Genomic DNA, 21,141 nt, shown 5'->3' with positions numbered 1-21,141 from the left:
TAAGTGGAAGATATATTCAAATGGACACAGCAAGTAAAAGAGTGAACTTACTTCTCCAGCCACACAAATCATCCCATCGTGAAGCAAGAGACTTACAGCAGTGAACATCACAGCCGTTCCTATACATGATGGTATAGTTTGGGACCAAACTCAATATGACATTTTTGGCCCGTCTTTTGGCTTTTGAAGATTCCACATTTATTTAAGATTTCATTGAGTGACTTTATGACCTCTAGTACCTTTTCTGATGATTGGGACTTCGAAACTGTTAATAACATGATGTATGATCTGGAGATGTCTACAGTATTCACAAATCATGAATATTTAGAGGGTTCATTAGACTATGAACAAATGTATTGTTATAACCACTATGGTCATCATTTCTTGCATAAAACTGCATCACTTAGAAATGTATTTATGTATAACCAATGGGAACATTGTCCTACACCTCCAAAGGGTAGCTCAAAAACTTTTGCAATGAAATTTCCATATTTTTTAGGGTTCAACCTATCAAATCCAGAAACGTTTTATTTTAAGAATGTGAATAAGACAGCAACGAAAAATATGTTAACCAATACGAAACAAATTTATTCTGCAGCCTTTATTGCCCAACTGTCTAGACTGGGTTTCGACGTTTGGAAAAACAACATTGAGACAAAATCTGTCTGGGGTACAAACGATTGGCAAGTACAGAGGGTAGAAGCTTTGTTTAGAGCCTGTATCATCCCTGAGCAAAATTATGTTTTTGAATGACACTGACTAGCAAACGTCTTGCCTTGGATTAGCCAAGATCAAAGACATGAACACACCGACCATACCTATACCTGCAAGTAACGGCACTACACAGGGGGAGGTCGATGTACATAATATTTTGCATCACACAGATCAGATCCAAAATGGAAAAAATGGTTGCTCTGGCCCACAGACACAAACAACTGTCAAGATCGATTCCTGAACAAAACACAGGGTTTCACTATCAATAGGCCAGACCCAAGCTATGTTCAAAGACAGCATCCAGGGGTAGTAACAGCATACAGTGTAGGGAAACTTTGCCTTGATTGCCTACAGAAAGCTACACTGAAGGATGTAAAACAACACTTAACTTTACTTCAAGAAGGCGCAGACCTTAGGGAATTCTTGCTAGGACCAAGAAAACCGTGTCAAAAATGTTTCATATATGCCGGTATCTACGCTGCTTATAATGAAGCATGGAAGGTTACCCAAGCAGAGGCTGCAGAATGAATACGAGAAATTGATCGTGTTAATTTAGAGAAATCTCTCTCTGTAGAAGACAATGGGTTAACGACTCTGTCGTCCAGGATATATTCATTGGACAGCATTGTGTCTTCTGCCATTGACATCATGCTATTGGACTGGACGCTACAAAACTTGCGTTCAGGCTATGTGCCTTGGCGTTTAATCAACTCTATGTCACTGTTTTCAGAATTCAATCTCACTGATAAACAGATCAAACTGGCACAAAGGGGAGCAGACTACACTGTGTTGAGCATTGAAAAACTGGAACAATTACCATTCACAGTGGCAGAAAAACCAGCTACTGAGTGGATCATACATTGTAAAATTACTCTGCCTGTTACAACTTTCCATTTTCAGTATTGCCTAAAACATATACCAGATGGCAAATATGAAACGTTGGGTAAAGAATACATCAAGACTTCTTGGGATTTACCTTACACACATAGATGTTGGAGTGGGGGGCGTGAAGCGTTTCTTAGCGGTACAAACTGTGAAAACGCACTAAGCGGTTCTCTTATTTGTCAGGGTATTAACTTACACAGGGCCTGTGACGGTCCCACTACAAACTTATCCTGTCACCTGCAAAGTTCATCGGTTGCAGTGATTAATCCAATTTTTGGCCAACTTTCAAATGGGAGTTAGATTATGTTGAAAGATCACAGCTGCTGTGGCATGTTGCCAGGTATTCCATATCTAGTTACGGTTACATCCAGGGTCACTTGCTGTATGCAAGTCTTGTTTCCACAAATAGACACAGTCAGGGAGTCACCTTTATGGCCTTCACTGAACATCTCTTCTATACGAATTGATACTCTAAGCAGAATGAAAGCCGTTCTTTTACAAAAAACAGTGCCACTGACATCGGCCAGAGAAACCTATGATCTCCAAGTCGCAAGGACTTCTGCGGAGATACATACCCTTTTGTGTACAAACTGCCCTGTACATTTCTCAGAAATGTTAGGTCGTATCTTAAACATGTCTGATACGAGCGGTATTATACATGTATTTAACAATGTGTGTGCAGGACTGTTAGCACCTTTTCAAGCAGTCCTCGGAATTTTTCCAAATTTCGTACACTCTGTGTTTGGCGGACTGCCACTCTTTTTATCACTCGTTGCAGGGATCCTGTTTTTACTCCTACTGCTACGATATGGCAAGACAACTCAACATCAACACCCAATTCACCATGGAGTGAGCTCTAATGGAGATACAGGGCCCGATTCACAGAACTAACTTAAGACAAAATCCTAAACTTACTACTTTTGCTATTCACAGAAGGGATTTAGTAGTAGTAAAGTTAGGATTTTGTCCTAAGTTTGACTTAAGACAAACTTAAGACAGACTTAAGACAGCCTTAAGACAAACTTAAGACAGACTTAAGACAGACTTAAGACAGACTTAAGTTAGGATTTTGTCTTAAGTTTGTCTTAAGTCTGTCTTAAGTCTGTCCTAAGTCTGTCTTAAGTCTGTCTTAAGTTTTTCTTAAGTCTGTCTTAAGTCTGTCTTAAGTCTGTCTTAAGTTTGTCTTAAGTTTGTCTTAAGTCAAGTTTAAGACAAAATCCTAACTTTACTACTACTGAATGTCTTCTGTGAATACCAAAAGTAGTAAGTTTAGGATTTTGTCTTAAGTTAGTTCTGTGAATCGGCCCCGAAGTGTCGTGAGTGCATCGTCCAAATTTGGGTTTACCTCGTCTACGAGAATTAAACACCACATGGTTTCTGTCATTCAGACCAATCTGGCAAGATTGCATCTTACCTGTTCTACACTGCCTGATCTGCGGTGAAGAATGCGTGCTAGACATCTGTCTAACGCTCCCATCAGTCATGCTTACGGATATCGATACTCTGCTGGACCCGGTAACGGCCCATGCTCTGTGTTGTCCCCAGCGGCTACCAATCCTGATGACGGCATTCATTGAGATCTCACAGACGGAAATTGCTACTGCTGAGGTACGAGAAGAAACATCAGGCACGCAGGTAACATCTGATTCGAACATTGCTGATGCAACCAATGCTGAAGGCGATAGTTCACGTCTATGTGTAGTTAATCTTCTAAACAAGGTAATCCAACTTTCACCTACAATGGTAGACAACTTTTTGTCTACAGGATTAGAAGATTTCATGTTTTCTCCAGGCCCACACACTGACTTTAGATTCAGGCACACAGTGTTCCGATGAGACTCTGAATTTGGCCTTCATTCTTTTCAGACAAGGGACTAACTTTGGAACTTTTTTCCTATGATTCATTTTTTTTTCCAAATTTGTATTTTTTCATTTTTTGGCACAGTAATCTGCTTATAGTAGAACTATTCATAGAGAACAGAATTCTTTGAAAATCTTCCAGGGACATTATGCCACCTTGTCACATTGTCAACAATTGATTTGTGTTAACCTGATATGAAATGGTTTTGCCGCTTTTCTTCTGTATTAACGGGCCATTTCATCATGTGTATAAATTTCTGGTTCATTCTTTTTAGCATTTCCAATGCACACATATGCTTAGAATGAAATATTGCTTTTAATATGTACAGCACCTTATGCATAGCAGAGGTTTTGTAATGCATTTTTAGGACATATGTTTTTAGATATGTTTTGGCATGTTTTAGATTATCATGCGATGCTCTCTTTTAGACATGTTTAGTATGTTTAGGATTTAGTAATGTCATTCATACAAAACTGGACTGGGTGTTGTGTGTAGATTTAGATTCCGTATATAGGTTTCCCGGTTTATATTCTTCTATAGGTACAATTCATATTGCCCTTATTTAGGCATAGAACAACCAGCCCTTATTTAGACATTGTCCATGCTAACCAAATACAGGCATGGTCTCCTACATCCGTCAATCCACGTCACAACGAGTTCTTGGAAAACCAGACTCTTAAGCCCTTAGGAATTTCCCTTGCTTGGATATTGATTTCTCCAAGAACTCATTATTATGCATGAACATCTATTCCTTAGGGGTTCATTCATGACATTCCGGTGCCCGAATTTTACCTCAATACAGGCATTCCTAAACACCTTCAAGGTATAAATATACCTGCACTTGCCCTGGCCAACCATGGTTCCGGTACGGTCCAGCTCGACTGCCTACTTGCGGTTCGCCACGGCTAGTTCGGAAGAAGATAGAGTTCCCGCCTGATGCACTGACTAGAAACTGTCATACTCCTCGCAGAGAATCCTGCTCCAGTGTTTCTGACTCCCCTTGCGGGGTGTTAGATATCGAGTCCCGGAAAGAGATTCCAACCACACACATTCTAAGGTATGGAGCAGACTAGAACTTAGAGAAACTTTTGGCAACTCTTGGCAAAACTAAAACTATAGCTAGCTATACTTTAGAAAACAGCACCTACTTCTTACCTAGTACTACACTTAGGTTAGGTACACTGGGGTAGAACTATTTAGAAGCATCAGATGAGTGTTCACATATTAGCCTGTGTTATTTATGTATGTATTTTTATGAATATATGTCATAGCTACAAACCATGCTATTGCAGTATTGTTTTATCTTACTGCTAACTCTGTACATATTTTACTTCGCAGCCTATTTTACGATTGTAGCAGTTCATATCATTTGCATGAGAAATAAGACTGTTCAATAAACCCTTTTTATTGAAACGCCCGTATTTCTGTGCAACTCTGTAGAAACGAAGCATGCACGATTTACTGAGTGAAACTGTTATCTATTGTTTCCACGGTTCTGAGATTGTTCCGACTCTAAGGGAAACAAAGTTGTCATGTTTATGCGGTTGTCAGAAACTAATCCCTTCTTGTTTATTCGAGAAGTTTCTAGTGACCTCTGAGTTAGCTGGCACACACAAGTAATTAAGTTTAATGTACTCGATAGAGACATACTGACCTCACTCCTATGTCAAATCTATAGTGTATATTATTCCAATGCGCAGAGCCCATTAGGCATATAGAAACAACACTACAAGGGAGTACATGCCAATGCATGTAATCCTGTGCACTGACATGGCATGTGTAGTCAGCAGTGAGTTAAATGTACCACTAGCATTGGTTTGAACTATCTGGTGGCATGATTCATAGTAAGTGTCTACTGTTCAATGTTGATAACTGGCCATTGCCATTGCTACTTCATGATATGTCCACAGGTGCCGTAAGCGTGCACCGCCATCGCAATCATGGCCATAGGCACCAATGTCAAGCTGCCAAAATGTGGTAGCGACCGCCTGGGCCCCGCGGTGTGGCACCCCCAATGTCCATGCCCATTCAACCAATTGGAACCGCAATTGCGGTAGTGATATACACATTAGAAAATGGCGGTTGGCATGCTCCGCCACCGCAATCACGGCCATAGGCATCAATGTCAAGCTGCCAAATCATGGTAGTGACCGCCTGGGCCCCGTGATGTGGCACCGCCAATGCCCATGCCCATTCAACCAATGGGAACCGCAATTGCGGTAGTGATATACACATTAGGAAATGGCGGTTGGCGTGCTCTGCCACCACAATCACTGCCATAGGCAGCAATGTCAAGCTGCCAAATCACGGAAGCGACTGCCTGGGCCACGTGGTGTGCCACTGCCAATGCCTATGCCCATTCAACCAATAAGGAACCGCAATCACGGTAGTGATATACACATTAGAAAATGGCGGTTGGCGTGCTCCACCACCGCAATCACGGCCATAGGCACCAATGTCAAGCTACCAAATCGTGGTAGTGAACGCCTGGGCCCCGTGGTGTGGCACTGCCAATGCCTATGCCCATTCAACCAATAAGGAACCGCAATCACGGTAGTGATATACACATTAGAAAATGGCGGTTGGCGTGCTCCACCACCGCAATCACGGCCATAGGCACCAATGTCAAGCTGCCAAATCGTGGTAGTGAACGCCTGGGCCCCGTAGTGTGGCACTGCCAATCCCCATGCCCATTCAACCAATGGGAACCGCAATTGCGGTAGTGATATACACATTAGAAAATGGCAGTTGGCGTGCTCTACCACAGCAATCATGGCCATAGGCACCAATGTCAAGCTGCCAAATCCCGGTAGTGACCGCCTGGGCCCTGCGGTGTGGCACCGCCAATGCCCATGCCCTTACAATCAATGGGAACTGCAATCGCTGTAGACAATTGCAAATTTGAAAATCGCGGTAGATGTGCTCCGCTACCATGGGCCAGTCATTGGATGCAATTGAAAGATGCACGATCTAGGTAGCGATCACCTGGCCCCTGCGGTGTGTTACCGCCAATGCCCATGCCCTTACAGCCAATGGGAACTGCAATCGCGGTAGACAATTGCACATTTGAAAATCGCGGTAGGCGTGCTCCGCTACCACAGGGTCAGTCATTGGTGACATTTGGAAAAAGTAGACCTGGAACACCAATTGCAGCAACTGAGTACCACTGAAACAACCCCATGGGGCTATATGTCTGGGAGAGAGCCACACATTTCCACTGTATCCAGACACTGCTAACTGACACTCTTCACCACCAACTGCTGCTGTTCCTGTCTCATGGACCCAGTGATGGCGAGGACTGAGAACATCAGGGCCCGTCCCTTCACCACAGAGGAGCTGGAGGTCCTAGTGGATGAGGTGCTCTCATAGTATGGGAGGCTATATGGTGCTCCTGATGTCATGGTAAGTGTTTCAGAATGAAAGTAGGAGAGTGCAGAGAGTGCACACATGAAGTTGATCTGCTGCAGAATGTGCCTGAGAGTGTGGGTTTGTGTGATGCACTGCCTAGCATGCTAACTTCAGGGATTTGTAGTCTATTTAACACATATTCCGGGCTGCATTTCAAGATGGGAGGGACATGCAGTGTTTATGCAGCCATACAGTGACACTGATGGTTTGGAAAGTGGAAGTCAGAACAGACTTTGCCTGTGCTAATGGATGTTTGAGTCCATGAGGTTTTTACATGCTCCTTTGTGACATTGCAAAGACTTTTCATCCAGAGGGTACTGATGGAAGTGTGTTTTACTTTTTATTGCCACCGTGGATATGTGAGCAGTATGTACAAGAGTGAAATGCCTGAGGGTGACACTCTTGGTGGAAATTCCCATATGACACAGCAGATTGTTGTACTCCTGAACCAGCCCCCTTCCATTCTTTTCATTATGTGTACTGACTCGCATGTGTAGGCACTGTTTGCTCTCTCATATTGTACATGCATGTGACTGTTCTGACCTCAGTGTGGGCCCCCCTGGCCTGCACAGTTACTGCCCAATTTGACAGGGACCCATCCCTGAATGCACAGAGTGAGACATATGTGCTGTCTGCCACCCTATTCCTCAATGAGCTATCTTAGGCCTGTGGATTGCACAAGACAGACCTTGTGAGTAGGGTGTAAGAATGTGAGATCATGTCCTTAAATGTGACCGCCATGACACAGGTAGCCATTCACAGGCCAAGGACATTGAGGGGTGTGCAGTGTTGGACACAGTGAATCTGCCCTGAAACATCATTTAGAATGTAATTTATGTCTTGCTCACTCACAAACTGCATTGCAGATGTGGGCCTTCTTCACATTGCTTTCTGTGCTGGCATTCTGCATGTGCATGAGATGGCCAGGTACTGTGTCCTTCCTCATTCCTGCATGCATGTAGGTCGGATTGCATTATGTTAATGTACTATTGTCATGCTGTATGGCCTCTGCTAAACATATCTGAATAGCTGTGCTAAGTTTATGCATGCTCCAGTACTGAGACACAGTGGTACATAACCCAGTATTACTGACATTTCCTCCTCTAGTCTCCCATGCTTGCAGCTTAAAGTCCACCAGTGTAAGGCCTTCTGGAGGGCCATTGCATGAAAGGTGCGGGCTCTGGGTGTCTCCAACCGACAGGCACACACACTGTCCCAAGAGGTGGGATGACATCTGCCGCCTGAGCAAAAACGTGGCAGAGATGACGCTGGGGCTGCTCCCTCGGACTGGCAGGTTGGCGTGCAGGAACATGACCCCACTAATGGCCCGCATCTTGGCAGTGACACAGCCAGAGCTGGATGGACGTTTGAGGTCCCATCAGCAGCAAGTTGGGGGAGTATTCTGTGAAGTGTGACTTTGGGTGTGAGTGACTGCATGTATCCCAACCGTGAGAGAGTGTGGAGCTCTGTGATGTGTCTAGTGTGATGCAATGGCTTCTAAGTGGCCTCTGTGTTGAGTGCAGCTGTCATGCATTTACGCTACCTGTACTTTCTCATGTCTTTAATGATTGGCCCTTGACATTGCATGCTGAGATGTGACCTTATGGCATCTACTGCATTAGGTGAGTCACGAACATCACTGGGCATTGAACGGCAGTGTGCCTCATCTTAGTGTGCTTTCGTTGATGTGTGCAGTGCCTGACCTCGAAATTGTGAGAACTACACATCTGACACCAATGTGCAACTGTAGTTGTGCTTCAAAGCACAACATGGTGGATAGCAGGAGCTTATGTCCACTGCAAAAGGACATTTGGGAGCCTGTATCTGTGTTATCCCCTTAAAGTGACTACATATGTGACTGTGACAACATGTTGAGATGCACATCTTTTTCACCTACAGGCACGTAGGTATGCTTACAGGAATCTGTATGTCAGGTTACATGGAGGCACGGGCAAGCTATGTGGCTGTGTGAACATCACATGGGTCATTAATGCCAAGTATGCATGTTACATGCATCTTTTCAATTTTGCATTAAGGTTGCACATGCAGACTGCACAGGGGGTGTGCAACATGCGGGTATCATCATCCTGTTTTGTGCTTTGTTTGCATATGATGTTTGTGAGTATGGCACAAAACTGAACCTACGTCTCTATCTCTTGCAGCATCTACCGAGGGCACAGAAGGACAGGGGACGGACACCAGTGGTGAAGCTTCTGGCACGACTTCTACACATGATCTCACTGACACTGATGTGACCAGCACCTCGGAGGGGGACAGGAGTGTCCTTGAAGAATCACCCCAGAAACACCAACCTCAACGTCATCTGATGCCAGCGGTGACTCCTCGAGGTTGGCGGGCACAGGGAGTGGAAAATCTGCCTCTTCTTCCACCACACATAATTTAGTGCCCACCCTCCCAGCTACTTCCACTAGGGCTGCACGTGCCCGCAGCAGTAAGAAGGGAAGAGTGTCCTTCCCCCAGTCACCGCTGCCCTGCCCCTGTCTCGCCTGCTGCCCTCAGTGTTGAGGCGGTGGACCTTTTGCGCAAGCTGTGTGTGGGTCAGGCTGTTCTCCTGAATGCATTCCAGGATCATGATAAGAAGTTGGCAAAGGTAGTTGCCTCATGGAGGGCATTCATTCTGACGTGGGTGAGCTACACAGAACTGTCCAGTCTTTATCCTCCACAGTGATGGCAGCCATTCAGCTGTCACAGGCTCAGAGTCCAACTCCAGTCCCTTCGACAACCCCTCTGCCAGTGGCAACATCAGACGAGAGTGACAACACACCACAGCCCTCAGGCTCCAGGTACTCCACACACAGCCCACAACAGCAGCACTCCAAGAGAACCAGAGCACAGACACCATCCCCCAAACAAGAAAAAGTCACACAGGAGCACAAAGGCAAAAGCCCTTTAGGTGACTCTCAGGGGCATTGAGCCAAGAAGCAGGCCTCAGGCTCACATGCACCAAAATCCGCCCTAACAGTTGCCGTGCCTGCTGTGAAGCTGGTGCCTGCAAAGAGTCTTCAGAAACAGCTCTCTAAGGCAGATTCACCCACAACCTCAACTCCCACCCACACCCCTGTGAAGCTGGGACGGAGGGCACTGTGGGGGGTTCACCTGGTCAACAGGGGAAGGAGGGGAAAAGGCAAGGCCAGGCCAAGCGTACCGCCAGATCCTGCAGATCCCCAGAGGGAGGGCCACCACCTGCACCTGATGCACCTTTGGTGGAGAGTGTGCCTGTTGTGCCTGCCCCACTTCCCACTCCTACCAAGACGGTTCTTGGCTATCGAATCCCCAAGAAGTGGAGAGGTAGCCCTCCACATTCACCCTCACACACTGTGTCTCACCACAGCATGTCTCCACCTCCACGTGCCACCACGCCACCCGGTCCAAGCAGCCCTCCGGCTCCCAAAGCCACTGATGCCTCTACCTCAGCTGGTCCTCTCTCTCCCAGGTCCAGTCCTCCATCTGGCCCCGACAATAAGCCACCTCCCAGTTCAACTGAGCCAAATTTGAGGCAAAGTCCCCCTCCCAACACCTATCTCTCCCGAAGTGGTGCCTTGACTGCCCATTGTTATCCCCCTAGCTGTGTTGCTTACCATGGCAGTGTATGGTGTCACCCATTCCCTGTGCAGGTTCTCATGTACATATGTCCCTCCTTTGAACTATAGACTGGCCACTGGCCTTGCTGTTTGTAACTTTGGGTCCCCATTCCCTGTGCAGGTTCTCATGCACACATGTACCTCCTTTGAACTATGGGCTGGCCACTGGCCTTGCTGTTGCCTACTTTCGATGCCTATCTTGTTGATATGTAATAAAGACAGTTACTCCTGTTTTCTGCTTTGTCAGTGTCCTTGCTAAATAAAAGTGTTGTCTGTATGGGTATGGTTGCATGTGTCAAATGCTCTGTGTGCCACTTTAACATTGCCAATTGCTTTTTTTACTTTTTCAGGGTTTGCCAGTGGTGAGAGGCACTTTAGTTCTTCTTCACTTTGAGTCTTGAGGTTGCAATGATGAGTGTTTGTGATGATCTACTATTATTATACTCATCATATGGTCATGTATGCTAAATTGTACACATGTCATGTTATGATGCAATACCACAACAGAGGTGAATTCTATCCACAGGATTACTTGCGGGCTAGCCAGGGTCCATCATATCTGTGTGATCTTTCTTGATGTGTGAACAGCAGTGTTGATTTATGGTCATCTTGTGATGGCTTGTCTTCCTAGTCACATGGGTACATTTGAATGTGTGCACTTGCGTGGTCATAAAGTGTGAAGGGGGTGACATTGTCAGTAGTGTTGATTTGTGTGTGCCCCTGCAATGCCAACTGCACACATGTATGACCCAGAAAATGAGTGACAGTCTGCCTTTTGCTTCATATTGTGGGCACATGTTGGAGTTGTAGGTTGGGCAATGTGCAGTTTGTTGGTGTGTCCTTGCACTCCTACTTATTGTTGCTTCCAGTTGTGAGTATGCAGAGTGTGTGACAGCCAAGTCTGTGTTGTTTTGTTGATCAGCCATGTGTCTTGTTACTGTTTGTGCTCACTGTGCAGACCTGCTCAGCCACACTGACATTATTTGTGATTTTTCTCATGCATTGCTGTCACTTGACCCATTTTTGGCTCCAGTATGGTATGTGGTATGTGGAGTCATACCATCCCCTATATGTGCTTCTGATGCCTACAGATTGTGAGTGACTCCTCTATGAGTTTGTGTACAGTACACTCATCACCCGACCACTACTGACGTACACACCACTTCAATCTCATGTCTTCCACCCCTTGGCTTGACAGTGTGTGAGCCTCCCCACCACTTCATTGGTGACACTATGCTTTGTGATGCTGATCTGCGTACAGGACCAATGTGCTACTCAGGACAGTTTCCTAATTAGTTATGTGTTATTTTCTTCTACTGGTTTGCTGTCATGGTTGCTCATGTGCAGTACAAATGTTTGGGCTGCACAGTCCTCTGCTCATGTTTTTTGCACCTGGGTGTCCCTGAGTTGTGCATCTGTGGGTGATGGCTAAGCTGTATGTGTGTTTGCTGAGGTACTTCTACCCTTCCTGAGTGTGATGTTATCTGTGTGCTGTGATGATTTGTGTTGTGGGAGTTCATGGTGTGGCACTGAGATATGTGTGCTAGTGGTTTGGTTGGTGTGCACACACTGCTTGGTGTGCATGCAGTGCTGTCAGTGTATGTTGCCTTGTACTTGCCTGGTGTGCATCCCCTGATGTCCAGCTGAGTTTGCAATGTGATGGATTGGTATGTGCATTTATTGTGTTTTTTGTGGGTGTATGCAGTGTTTGGCCTGTGTTGGCTCCTTCTACTGACAGATGATATGTGTGTGTGATGTTCTATTTGCATGACATTGTGTGTGAGTAGTTGTTGCTGTGTGATACATTCAGATGTTTTAGCAGGTGTGTGTGCATTAGTTGTGTGTCTGTCACATGCAGCAAGGTGGATTTTTGTTGCTGGGCTTGTTTTGAGTGCACATTAGTGGTTTGTCCTCCTATTTTTGAGCTGTCACTTGTCAGGATTGTGCATGTGCATGCTTGTGGTAAAATATGGCACATTGTTCACTTTATGAGTGGTGTGGTGTCTCTGTCTGTGTTAGCTGATTGTCCCATTGATCCCATTTAGTGTTCATGGTTGATTTTTGAGGATGCACTTCTTGTTTGTGTTGAGGTATGGTGTCTGTGCATTGGACCTGAGTGACAATGTTGTGTATTCCTGTTCTGTCTAGGGTCACATTGCCTTTCCACTGTTTGAATGCCCATGTGTGGGCTTGTTGGACTTCTGTGTATGTTGTTGTGAGCTTTGTGTTTGGCTATTGTTTTTGTGTCAGCATTGGTTCAGGCATCCCTGAGTGTGAGTGTGAGTGTGATGTTTGTCGATACACCCCAGGTAGTGTGATTGGTTGTCATTGATCTCACAGGACACCATTCTGTGTGTTTCATACGGGTGTTGAGTGTTGCAGGTGTGAAGTGGGTAGAGGAGGGGCATGTGTGGAGGTCCTACTTGAGTTTGACAGTCAGGGTGTGTGACAATGAGCCATGTCTGTTGTGCTGATGACATAAACATGTCAAGTAAGTTGACACAGATGTGTGACTGAACACTGTTTTACTTCAGAAACTTTCTCTCATTCATTTGCCTATGCATGGCTTGCCTTGATGTCTCCCTGAGTTGTTGTATGCAGGTCACTTTGGTTTAATTTCATTCACTGTGCCACTCATGTCTGATTTGATGGCCTAAGGTTGGTGTGATATGTTCCATCTCTTGCATGTGATGTACACATGCTATGTGGCTTGCTCCATGTCTTTCCAGCACTGTCCACTTCACTTTTGGCAGGCCCATTTATTATCCTCCATTGCTGGTGACCTATGGTATGAGTATGTGGCAGAGTGTCAGTGTGGGGTGTTTGTGAGTGACTTGACAGACAGCGTGAACAGTTCAGTGGATGTTCATAGGCAGTGTGAGTCTCCATTTTGGAATTATACTCAGTTTGTTTCACATGAGTGGAAGGTAGGTGTGAGGAGGAGGGTTGTCCAGCCCCTGAGCTTCTGTGCAGGGTGTTCCTCTTCACCCCCACCTTCCAAGACAGGCACCCTTGTCCTTTGGTGTGTGAGGTGCAAGGTCTGGCTATACTTGGCAGATGAATTGTGCAGGGGGAAGCACAGGAGGAGCACACAGCATGTTCCCAAATGGGTGTGGGAAGTGTAGTGTGTGAAGGGTGGAGGTGGAGCCCTGTAAATGTTTATGGACTGCCCCAGCCCTGCCATTGTATGCAGGTTTTCCTGTGTCTTCACCACTGCGGGGACATGACCGTGACATTGCGTGATTTTGCGGTTGATGGGTGACTCAGATGCGTAGGGGTGAGTTTCTGACAGGTAGGACATGTATAGGTACACTTTGGGATGTGTTCCTGTCCCCATCAAAGTGTCTGATACGGACAGGAACTGTATATCAGCACAGGAGTTGTATGTTGTGGTTGTGTGCGCAGTTGTGTATTTGGGTACCTGCGGCGTTGTCCGTGACGGTGCATAATTTGCTGGTAGTGGATGAGGTACAGCAGCGGAAAGGCTTGAAGAGCTGGATCCATTGCGGTCCGGACCGGGTGGAGGGGACCGGTAGTCTGGTTTCGCGCTCCGCTGTTGTGCTTCCGCCGTCTCCGAGTGGGTGGATTTTCTGCTGTGGTGTGATGGACTGTTTGGGGCATCGTGATTTGTACGGCAGACGGGACGTCATTTCGAACGGTGGTGGGTCTCTATTGGCTCCCTCTGCCGCAGTGGTGGGCGCAAATTTCTGGCGGTACACGTCACTCCGCAGCAGACGGAAAATGGGCTATGTTTGCCCATTGTAATATGACGGGCGCGAAGACCGCTGCTGGAGTGCGGAAAAGGTCATTTTCCGCCAACCGCCAGCACCGCGGTTGTGCCTCCGCCCACCATCATAATGAGCCCCTTAGTTAGCTGTTATATACAGCTATCCATTAATATATATAGACAATTCTCATTTCTCATTTCCTGATTCTTTCATGGATGATGGTATTAGACAGTGCCGCCATGCAATTTGGAAGATGAAACTGTTTTGCATGCCCTTTTAAACCCAATCATAGTGGCACTTCATTTTGGCAATGCAGCAGCAGTCATCCTGGCATCAAACCTCTTATGGCACATTTCTTTTTGGCATTCAATCAAGTAGGCAATGTCCCTCTGTTTCTCGTCCTGCAAGAAAATCCAGAAGCTAGGTTTGTGTTTTAGACTTTGATGCGCCGTTCTATATTCGGAATCTGCTCTCACATTATTATTTATCATCAGGCACAGGGATCATTGGATTACTTTGTCCAGATGTTGCTGAAACTCGAAGTAATGTTAATGCAGGTTTTAGCTCATGAGAGATAGTGAGAAATGTGAGACTAGATCCAGCACAAAACGTTCTCCTTATACTCCATATGGAGGAGTTATTACTTAGTTAAAATAAAAACATTGTAATACAATTTTGAAAATGTAAAAATAATGATCCAAAGAGCAATACTTCACACAATAGGGACTAGGGCTTCCTGTGTTATTGGATGTTGGGGCTAGCGTGGGACTAGAGCTAGGGTTAGGCCTTTGATTGGAAGTAGCGATAGGGCTTCTGGTGTTATTGGTTGCTGGACTAGGTGTGGGACTAAGAGTAGGGTTAGGCTTTCTATTGGAAGTAGGGACTAGGGCTTCCTGTTCCATTAGTTGCTTGGACGAGAGTTGGGACTACTGGTAGTGCTAGGGCCTCTATTGGATGTAGAGATCAGGGTTTTTGAAACTGATTGGGTGCTTGGACTAGGGCTAAGATTGGCTGTAAGGTCCTGGTCCCCTATTGGTTCTAGATTTTAGGGCTAGTGTTGTGATTGGATAGTGTTAGGGCTAGGGTTCCCATTGGCTGAAGAGGTCACCTGACTAATAGGGCTATAAACGGCCAAGGCTTAGGGTGTCTCAGCCCGGGCTTTGAGGCTAAGGGTGGAGAGGACAAGGGTGAGTGCCTGTTTGAGCCTGTTCGAGACTGGTTGGGACCTGGGCCAGAAATGCTGCCCATTTTCCCATTCATTAATACCCACCCTTTGTATGTGTCCCTCTGTATATAAGCATTAATTTCACTATAGATATGTACCTATCTTTGCGTATTGCTTTGTATAAACATGTAGAATAATTATGTTGTTATATAAACTAAATATATATATATATATATATATATATATATATATATATATATATATATATATATATATATATATATATATATATATATATATATATATATATATATATATATATATATATATATATATATATATATATATATATGGTCTACATGCACTTGCTTCCATTGTGCATTTATGTACCTCCATGTACTTGGATCTGTGTGTCTGATATTTTTCTCCTGAAAAAGCATATCCAATGCACTACCCTATTTCTCATCCTGTACCTCTATCAACATCTTTAATCTGCATATACTTACCCCCTTTATGCATCTATATAATCTCAATGTACTTGTGGATCTATATATTTATCACTTTCTTCTGATTTAGCATTTCCAATGCACTACCCTATTTCTCAGCCTATACTTCTCTAAATATATCTTCTAGCCCAACTGTCTGACTCATCTCAAACTTCTTACTACTACTCTTTCCAATGCGCTACCCTATCTCTCACCCTATACATCTATCATAACATCCTCTACACCCACTCTCTCATTTATCCCAAACCCCATACAACTTCTATGTTCCCCAAAATAACTCTTTCTTGACTCTCTCCTACTCCACCCCTCCTTGCATCATCTGACACTTCTTTTACTATACCGATCCCCCACAACAAACCTTTCTAAACTCTTCCCTCTGACTCCTCCCCTCCAAAAACCCTTTTTACTCATCCAAAAGCCTCCTCCTACTGCTATGACCTAAAAAAAGAAATCCTTCACTCTTCTATCCCTCCACTAGTCTGCTCAAGTCTTGAGGCCGCTGCTAGGTGTTTATACGGACTCTGGCGGTATCTATTTCTAGTATTCAGCTCGTGAAATAGAAACGTTTTTTAAAGTGTCTACCCGCTCATGAAAAGATTTTTAATGTTAAAATTGCCTGTTTTGCACACTTTGCACACTTTGATGTATGCTATATTTGCACATTTGTTTTTAAGCCATTGAAAACTGTATTGTACTCAGGCAAACTGTTGCTCCGCCCTGCCTAGCCGCCCCTGACCCCGTTCCGTCACGGCTGGGGCCGATTGAGCGGAGGGTCATCGGGGCTGGTACTCACTTCCGGTTGACACCGGAACCTGAAGGTTAGCGCTTCAGCCTGCACCCCTCCTCCCTACTTAGTTCCGGCTAGGGCGCGGACGCGCGCAGCGGCGCGCCAAAGGCGCGCCAAAGGCAAGCCCGTCTGCGCCCGTCCGCGCCTGACCGCAGCCAGGTACTATGGTAGTTTTGGATGGTATACTGTATTAGCACCCTACTAATTCTGTCCTGGTGCCTTACTTCTGTTATCTTAGTGCGCTGTCAGAAATATGGGTTATATCCAATATACGAGCCAAGAGATTAAAGATTTACATCCCTATGCAGGCAGCTTTTCCGGCACATGGGAAACCGACCCGTCTAAGGTCCAGGATATATGGCGTTCTTCTGCATCTCTTCGTCACAGGACCCCAAAACGCCCTCATAGTTGTGGCAAACAAAACCCGCTCCTTAAGGCGATCTACTTAAATGCTCGTTCTATTCCCAAACACTCAACTGAGGTATGGGATATATTGGATTCAAATAACCCTGACATATGTTTCATCACTGAAACCTGGCTCCACGCAGATGCTGGCCCAGATATATATGTCGCCTTTCCCTCACAATATAAAATCATTCGAGTTGATAGAAAAGGAAAAAGAGGGGGTGGTATACTAATAGCTCACAAAGACACCTTAGCAATCACAATTCTGGATAACATAATGAATGCTCAGATGGAAATATGCGCCGTTAAGATTAGCGGTCTCTTAAATGGTATCTGGAGAGCGGCTTTGGTCTATCGACCTCCTGGTGTTAAAGGCAATTTTTCAAACCAAATACTAGAGTTTATAGCACCACACGTATTAGCCTCGGATAACTTTCTCCTGATTGGTGATTTTAATCACCATGCAGAGATATTATTGAACCCTGATACGGGCAAACTAATTACAAATATGAGTTCGCTAGGTCTTGCACAGTTGGTTGATGGTTCTACTCACCAAGCGGGGCATACTCTAGACCTTTTGTTCACTAATATACCTGACATTGTTATGGAACCTCCAGAAGCACTGATATGGACCGACCATTACCTACTGAAATTTATCATCCCCACGGTTTCAATAGGGAAAAATAATCTGGAAAACGAAACTGTCCTACGCAGAACTTGGAGTAAGATTACTCCCCATCTTTTCCAAAAACACTTTGGCGCAAACCATAAAGTTGCAGAAATCGGCACTAATCTAAGGGCGTTAAACTTGAATGAAGACATTCTGGCCACTCTTGATAAAATTGCCCCTTTTAAAAAGGCCAATCCTAAGGCAAAAACAGCCCCTTGGTTTACTGATCAATTAAAAATTACTAAAAACCTATGTAGAAGGGCCGAAAGATTATGGCGGAAAAACAGAAGCCTTGCAAATGAGGAGAGTTATAAAAAACTGCACCACCTGTACATGAATGAAATAAAACAGGGAAAAAAATCCTATTTGCTGAACCGAATAACTAGGGCAGAGAACTCTTCTAGAGAACTTTTCCACATTTTAAAAGATTTCACAACCTCCACAAGCCCACCTTCAATACCCGTGTCTCAAGATTGGGCGGATTCGTTGTCAAATTTCTTCGAAGAAAAAGTCATGACTATCCAAAAGACTTTTCCCTCTATACCCAACGATAGTCATCTAACTGAACGACCATGTTTCTTATCAAATCCATCGGGCCTTCTAGTCAAATTTATCGAATGCGATCAAAAAACTGTCATTTCTGCTATGCAGAAAATAAAGTCCGGCTCTCCGACTGACGTTATCCCTGCTAAATATTTTTCCTTAATTGCACCTACTGTCCTCGAAAGTCTGATTGCACTTTTTAACCAATCTTTGGCTGACGCGGTGTTCCCTTCTGTTTGGAAGGTAGCTAGTATCAGACCAATTTTAAAGAAACCAACAGCGGACCCTAAGGTACTCTTGAATTATCGTCCCATCTCACTGCTCCCATATTTTGGAAAAGCGCTGGAATCCATTATAAATCAGCAACTAGTGGGACATCTGGAGAGGTACGAACTTCTGGACCCCTCTCAGTCCGGTTATCGGGTAGCACATAGCACAGAAACGGCATTGGTCGAGGTCACCGACAACATCAGATTGACACTTGACAAACACCAATCTGCTGTGCTTGTCCTGCTCGACCTTTCCGCGGCTTTCGACACCATCTCCCATAAGATTCTTGAGCAAAGATTATGGGAGGTTGGTGTCAGGGGAAATGCTTTGAGGTGGTTCATCAGTTACCTATCCGAGCGCACCACTGCTGTCCAGCTGGGAAACTTTGTTTCCAGTGCGAAGCCAATGAAAATGGGAGTTCCTCAGGGGTCAATTTTAAGCCCGACTCTTTTTAACCTTTATATGACCCCTTTGGCTGAAGTAATTAGATCACACGGGTTTGATATCATATCCTATGCGGATGACACGCAGATTCTGGTCACTTTTGGCCCCGACCCAAGTGATACAAAAAAGCATTTTAAGGACTGTCTCATCTGCGTTGACAATTGGATGAGATCAAACCATCTTCAGCTAAATGGGGCCAAATCAGAGATCGTGCTTTTTGGAAAAGCTAGTAATTATTGGTCACAAGACTGGTGGCCTTCTGAGCTCGGAATTTGTCCTGTTCCAAAGAAAACAGTCCGAAATCTAGGCTTTCAGATGGATGACTGCCTATCTATGCGCAACCATGTTAAGCACGTTATAGGGACCTGCTTCGGCGTCATGCGCAGTCTCAGAAAGGTTTTTAAATGGCTCCCTGTGGAGGCGCGTAAACCCCTGACCCAAGGACTGATTACAAATAGAATAGACTACGGTAATGCCCTATTGTTATCCATAAATGAAGACCTCACGGACAAACTCCAGGTTCTACAGAACACTGCTGCGAGACTGGTCCTGGACCGTCCACACAGATCACCTTCGGCGGCCTGTTTGAATACTCTCCATTGGCTCCCGATTAAAAAACGAATTCACTTCAAAGTATTGTGTCTTACACATAAGTCTATTTATGGAATTGGCCCAAAATACTGGCGAAAAAAGTTGAAATGGTATCAGCCGGCTAGAAGGCTACGTTCTAGTGACGCGGCATTACTAACTCCGCTGAGAATTAATACCGCTAGACAAGGAGGCCGTTCATTTTCCTTTCTTGCACCGACTCTCTGGAATAAATTACCTTTCCATCTACGTACCATAAAAGAACATGGTAGCTTTCGTAAACAGCTGAAAACCTGGCTATATGTTGCTTAGCCTGGTCCTTACCCTCTTGAGCAGTCTGCAGCGCCATGAGACTCTTCTGAGTGATATGTTGCGCTATATAAATTTCCTTTGATTTGATTTGATTTGACTATCCTTTTCAATCAAAACAACAGACTAACATGTTCACTTCTCTAATTCCATATTCCACTATACTAATTCACCACTAATCCTTTATGGGTTCCAGAGTAGCGTGCTACTCGCCAACAAAGCGTTTTAACACAGCACTATATAAATGCAAACCTTTCTCCCTTTTTTTCTCCTCCCCAACCCTTCTCAATCCAAATAACCGACTAACATATCCATCACTCAAATTACTTCATATTTCACAATACTAATTTTCAACATTAATCATTTATGGGTTCCGGAGTAGCCTGCTACTCGCCAGAAAATCGCTTCAACACCTCATCAGGGGTAACAGGCGCTATGTGAATTCAAACCTTTCTTTCCCTTCTATCCCTCCGCTATCCTTCTCACTCCAAATAACTGACTAATATCCACCACTAAAATTACTTTCATATTTTCACCATACTAATTCACCACTAATCCTTTATAGGCTTCGGGAGTAGGGTGCTACTCACCAAAAAAAGCACTTCAACACCCCATCAGGGGTATGAAGCTCTATATCAATACAAACCTTTTTTCCTCTTCTATCCTTCTGCTCTGCTTCCGAATCCAAATAAATGACTAACATATCCACCACTTAAAATGTACTTGCATGTTTCACTATACTAATTCAACACTAATCCTCTATGGGTCCCTAATAAGCCTGCATGGAGAACATGCCCACCACCGCGGCGCCTGGCTGCATGACTTGTTCCGTTGCCAATTACCAATCCCACCACCGCATCGCAGAAGAGCTGGAGATATGAAGACATGGGACCCGGCTTTGAGGTAAGACTTCCCTCATAAAATGTTTTACAACACCCGTTCACACACACACATCCCTACGTCCATGCCCCATCCAGAGTTCTTTCCAGCATTTACCACCTCACAGCTGTCCAGCCCCCCCAGCACTTCTCAATGGCGGCCGCTGTGCGCCCATGCACAGCGGGCATACCACTCATGTGCCAAAGGCACATACGTAGTTGTGATGCATGCCATAACATCGCATTTCATTCCAATGCATACTAATACTAGGCACATTGCAACAGTGCTACTTGCCGAAAAGCGCTTCGACGCCTCGTCAGGGGTAGTTAGCGCTATACAAATGCAATTGCGATTGTGATTGCAATACAATGCAATCC

The sequence above is a fragment of the Triturus cristatus genome, chromosome 5_2, assembly GCF_964204655.1.
Source record: "Triturus cristatus chromosome 5_2, aTriCri1.1, whole genome shotgun sequence".
NCBI lineage: Eukaryota > Metazoa > Chordata > Amphibia > Caudata > Salamandridae > Triturus > Triturus cristatus.
This window is presented reverse-complemented; position numbering follows the sequence as displayed.